The 6,175-nt window shown below is 39.9% G+C and overlaps 1 pseudogene; it reads left to right on the top strand.

Moving 5' to 3' along the window:
• Window positions 1–833: 833 nt before the first annotated feature.
• LOC131276762 (olfactory receptor 7A10-like) lies at window positions 834–1,757 on the top strand (annotated as a pseudogene).
• Window positions 1,758–6,175: the final 4,418 nt, after the last annotated feature.

The following is a 6,175-nucleotide window of genomic DNA, read 5'->3' as shown; positions in this document are numbered from 1 at the left end:
CCTACTAGAGAGTCCATAACATATACTTACAGATGGATTTAAGGAAAGGATTCATTAATTCACAGGAAGTTCTTTAAGCCTAATTAGTAATATGCATGATGTTCAATATATACACAAGAGAGTCCCCATGTCCTGAATTCTCACAGCAACAAGGCCCCTCAAACTTCAACACTTCCCTCAGCACTCTCCCTCTTGCTTTTTGTCTTCCACACATGCCTACTTGTGGGTCTTGAATATGTGAAACAAGACCCTTCCTCAGAACTTTTATGCTTGCTCTGTCTCTACGGGGAACATACTTTCCAGATATCCTTGTAGATCCTGCCTTATCAATTTGATGTGCTTGTGCAAATGCCCCATTTTCTTCTTCTATTACCTGCACAGCCATTAAAAACCTCTCAATCACTCTCTTCTTTTTATTTTATTTCCTTTTCTTTAGCACTAGTCCTTTCTGGCATGTCATATCAGTGTTTGTTTGTTTTTTTTTTTATTTCTTATATATTTTCCATCCTCCAATTATAGATATATAACTATTGCCAGGACAATGTCTGGCACAAAGTCAAAAGTCAATTTATATTCCTCAAATGAAGGAGTATATTTCTCATAAGCTCGGTAGAATACATAAGTTTTGAGGAAAAAGTTTCAGGGGACAGGAATTCCTATTCAGAGTTAATACTAGAAACAGCCTTAGGGGGACAAGATGCATAATGCAAATTTGGAAATGAATTTCTTGTCTCCATTGTATGATTTATTCCATATTTCCTAAGTTGATAAACCCTCATTCTGTGAAAATTAGTCATGGCCTTTTTCTATTCTCTGATAGTCACAGACCTAACATGGAACAAGGAAATAATACTCAAATTTCAGAATTTCTTCTTCTGGGATTCTCAGATGAACCAGAATTGCAAACTTTTATCTTCATGTTATTCCTGTCCATGTACCTGGTCACTGTCTTTGGGAACCTGCTCATTGTCCTGGCCACCATCACTGACTCCCACCTCCATACACCCATGTACTTTTTCCTCTCTAATCTTTCCTTCTGTGACATATTTTTCATCTCCATCATTGTCCCAAAAATGCTGTCGAACATTCAGACACAGAGCAAAAGCATTTCCTATGCAGGCTGCCTCACACAGATGTACTTTTTCATACTCTTTTTTGGGATGGATGACTTCCTCCTTGTCGTGATGGCCTATGACCGCTTTGTGGCCATTTGTTACCCCCTGCATTACACAGTCATCATGAACTCCTGGTTTTGTACGCTCCTGGTTTTGATGTGCTGAATCATGAGTATTTTACATTCCGTGTTACAAAGTTTAATGGTTTTGCGGCTGTCCTTTTGTTCACCCTTTGAACTTCCCAACTTTTTCTGTGAAATTATTCAGATCATCCACGTTTCTTGTTCTGAAACCTTCTTCAATGACATAGTGATGTATTTTGCAATTGTCCTGCTGGGTGGGGATCCCCTTGCTGGCATCCTTTTCTCTTACTCTAAGATTGTTTCCACCATATGTGCAATCTCATCAACTCAGGGAAAATCTAAAGCATTTTCCACTTGTGCATCTCACCTCTCAGCAGTCTCTTTATTCTATTGTACAAGTCTAGGTGTATACCTTACTTCTACTATTTTGCATAATGCAAGGTCAAGTGCACCAGCCTCGGTTTTGTACACTGTGGTCACACCCATGTTGAACCCCTTCATCTACAGTTTGAGAAATAAAGACATAAAGTTGGCCATAAGGAAATTCTTTGAGAATTAAGCCATGAAGAAATCTTTTCTTCTGGGACTGCAGAGGTTATAGGATTGCTGGGCTCAAAACTTCTGTCTGGGCAAAAATTGGAATTCTTTCATATGTTGATGGAAATAGAACCTGCAGTAGAATCAGTTATGAACTTAAATATGAGAACATAAAAGTTTAAATAAAACTTACATTCCATAGAAAAGAATGCTTTTTGCTGTTTCTATCATCTTGTTGATGTAATAAATCTTAAATTACATGTATAAAATGTCTTTGGTGTGGATGCAGGACCCAGGTGCATGTTGTGCATTATTTTATTGGCTATAATATAAGAATTTTCCCTTTAGGAAAATAAAATATCCCCTTCCTCTAAATTTCACCATTAACATTGAAGGTTGCATGGGTGAACAATCTCTGTATATATGCTACCATCCATTACCTTATCACCTCTGTGTTCAAAACTGTAGTCAATCCTCATGACCTAAGAAAGACATTCACAAGAGCTTGAAATCATGCAAAATGCTTCCTCGGGGAATGAACTGTTGAGATTCAGCGTAACAAGTTGTTCCTGCACAAACAGCCATATCCTTTCTATATTTCTTGATGACCTGGAATAGAATATCAGCTGCAGTCATATTTTAATACAATTATCTGAAATAATTTTAAAAACAATATATTCATGGGTGTTGTCTTAAAATCTGAAGAAATGTTGAAAATAAGGAGCCCATTATTCTAAATTACTACAGTTTTGTTCAACTTTACTATTGTATCAACTGGATTTTGTTGAATATCAAGCTGACTGAAATAAATGATTTATATTTATACTTTTATTATTATGTGGGAGTCTATGGTGTGATATTGTTCTGATGTCTGCTGAGCTCCTCAAACATCTACTGTAAGATCTGTTTCCACCAGAAAGCATTGGTGCATCATGGCTACTGCCTTATATTATGGGGGTTCTCTTGAATATATGCTGCTCTTGAGTGGCCTTGACTGAGACACTCTTCTTTGATCCACATATCCTCTAATACACCAGTAAACAAGTCTGGGTTTGTTCTCATGACTGATCTAGAACTCTCAGAGATAGCAGAAAAACACCAGGACCTTTTGAAGCACTTTGTGATTAAAGCATATTATTTTAGCCAATACAAATATAGCACTTTATGCCCAGTCCAGAATTAAATGTAGTTAAAGATACTCCATATATTGATTGTAGGAGCTACATAGTTGTGACAGGATGAAGTTCTTTTGTGAATCCTAGAGAAAGTTATGGGTTTTATGTTCTTTCTTGTTGTTATTGCTAACAAATTAACTTTTGATGCATATTAATAAAGTATAAATCCATCCAAACTGTACGATGGAATTTGGTATAATCACAAAGGTGTCCATTCATCACCACCTACATTATTAATTTTCATGATTTCCATAATAATAATGAACCAAAGCAGCAAAACAAAAATCTTCTTATCACCTCTCATTCTTCTTTGCTTCCCCTGACTTACATAGCTACTATTTTTCTTCCATATCTCTAGTTTACTTGCATTTATATTTGTATAAACAGACTTATGTATGAAAGTTTATCCATATTTGCAGTTTACATGAGGTTTTAGTTTTATACAGTCCCATGATACATTGTTTGCTTTCCTTTTGGTAGTATGCATGGCTTTAAACTTTTCTTTCAAAATATTTTCTTTTTTTTTAAGATTTATTTATTTTATTTTATTCCCCTCCCCCCCCCGCCACAATTGTCTGTGCTCTGTGTCTTTTTGCTGCATTTGCTTCTTTGTCCACTACTGTTGTTGTCAGCGGCATGGGAATCTGTGTTTCTTTTTGTTGTGTCATCTTGTTTCAGCTCTCCGTGTGTGTGGCACCATTCTTGGGCAGGCTGAACTTCCTTTTGCACTGGGCATCTCTCCTTATGGGGCGCACTCCTTGCATGTGGGACTCCCCTATGCAGGGACACCACTGGGTGGCATAGCACTCCTTGTGCACATCAGCACTGCCTGTGTGCCAGCTCCCCATGGGTCAAGGTGGCCCGGGGTTTGAACCTCAGACCTCCCATGTAGTAGGCAGATGCACTAACCACTGGGCCAAGTCTGCTTCCTAAAACATTTTCGTACCCACATAATAGCACCGCAAGCTATAAATATTATGTTGGACATTCACCATTTCTATTCATTTCCAAAGATTAAGACATACCCACTTTACTAATTTTGTAAAAGGTAACTCTCAGCTTTCCATCTCTAATCTCATTCTGTTTTATGGAGGCCCATATTCAAGTTATTATCTCAATGAGATTACACACAATATTTAGCTCATAGTGTAGCATCCATATAGTATTTGGGCTTTAGTTTCTGGTTTGCTTTTCTCAACATAATATTCTCCAGATTCGTCCATGTTGCCATATGATTTATTTATTTTTTATTTATTTATTTATTTTATTGACTTTGTAATAATATTACATTAAAAATATATATGTGAGGTCCCATTCAACCCCACCCCCCACCCGCCCTCTCCCCCCCCCCAACAACACTCGTTCCCATCATCATGACACATCCATTGGATTTGGTAAGTACATCTTTGGGCACCTCTGCACCTCATAGACAATGGTCCACATCATGGCCCATACTCTCCTCTATTCCATCCAGTGAGCCCTGTGAGGATCCACGATGTCCGGTGATCACCCCCGAGGCGCCATCCAGGGCAGCTCCACGTCCCAAATACGCCCCCACCTCTCATCTCTTCCTGCCCTTCCCCATACCCATCGTCCACCATGTCCACTTTTCCCAATCCAATGCCACCTCTTCTATGTGGACATTGGATTGGTTGTGTCCATTGCACCTCTATGTCAAGAGGAGGCTCAGATTCCACATGGATGCTGGCTGCCATCCTCCCATTTTCAGTTGTAATCACTCTAGGCTCCATGGTGTGGTGATTGTCCTTCTTCAACTCCATCTTAGCTGAGTGTGGTAAGTCCAATAAATCAGATTGTAGGTGCTGGAGTCTGTTGAGGCTCAGGACCTGGCTATCACATTATCAGTCCAGAGATTCAAATCCCCTAACTATATCTTAAACCCCAACGTTAACTGCACCTCCAGCAGATTAGTATGAATGTCTTATGAAGGGAGATCCCATCTGAGTCCAGATTCATCACACATAAACACCATTTCCAGAGAGGGGCCATCTGCCCTGGTAGTAAACCCCATCGGCCATGACCATAACTCTCATGGGTCTCTTTAGCCTTCATAGGAACCAATATCTGGGGGTTGTATCTGCTTTATCTGTCTCTCTGACTCTGCTCAGTTGTGCATGAGGGCAATCCTTCTGCCAGCCTCCAGACTCTTTTTTAGAAACTCGTAGCCATATAGACTCATTTCTCCTTTCCATTTCCCCCTTACTTTAGGTCAAACAGCATTTTAAAGTAATGTTGTTTTATGTAGACATGGATATTCTGCTGATCCGCATTGAACCTTCCATATAAGGTCCTTTTCCAGTTGCATCATCAGTTGGTATTTGATAGTGGTCCCTCGTTGCCAGGGAGGCTCATCCCCGGGTGTCATGTCCCACGCTGGAGGGAAGGCATTGCATTTACATGCTGAGTTTGGCTTCGAGACTGGCCACATTTGAGTAACATGAAGGCTGACAGGAGGAAATTCCCAGGCACAATGTTGCTCTAGGCCTTGCTCTTATTTTAGGTTTATCAGCTCACAAGCATAGTCATTAGCATCAGGGGCTCACTGTTGAACCCTCACTCCCTCCCGGTCCCCGCCGCTGTACCTGGGAGACTATCGCTGCTCCCCTAGGGACCACAACAGAGCACCACTGGCCAGGAACCCAGTACCCCCCCTGCTGGATTTTTAATTGTTGCCACTATGAGTATATCCAATCATTACCATGCACCCTGGACATATGTTCTGTACAGCTCCCTGTCAGCCATATATCACCTGTCATTGGTATCCCATACCAGTATCCCTCCATTGCCATTGTTGAAACACTCTGTGATCCAGAACTCCCCGAAATTTGAAGCCCAATATAATGTCATGGTCCCTTACTAGGGAATGGCATATAGCGATGGGTTTAAAGCATAGATAAAGAACTTGGATAAAGTTAGATAAAGAACTTAGATAAAGAATGTTGACTTGAAAAAATTCCACATCCTATCCTTCCCCCCCCCCCCCTAATTATTCAGCGTTTCTTCGTAGGAGTCCTAGACCACAGCAATGCATATATATAATATACAACACTCCCATACATCCACCACAACACCTTTTTCCTTCCACAGCGATACTCTTACACCCTATTCACATCATATTTACTTAAGGTGATGTACAGAGTCTGAGATATTAGCTTTCTAACATGGTAATATCTGTGCTTACATTATGGTGCATACTTTAGGATACACAGTTCTTTACATTTTTAGTTCTCCTATGTTTTACATT

Source organism: Dasypus novemcinctus, chromosome 30, assembly GCF_030445035.2.
Source record: "Dasypus novemcinctus isolate mDasNov1 chromosome 30, mDasNov1.1.hap2, whole genome shotgun sequence".
In the NCBI taxonomy this organism is placed as follows: domain Eukaryota; kingdom Metazoa; phylum Chordata; class Mammalia; order Cingulata; family Dasypodidae; genus Dasypus; species Dasypus novemcinctus.
The sequence above is the reverse complement of the archived record's forward strand: the minus strand, read 5'-3'. Positions and strand labels throughout refer to the sequence as shown.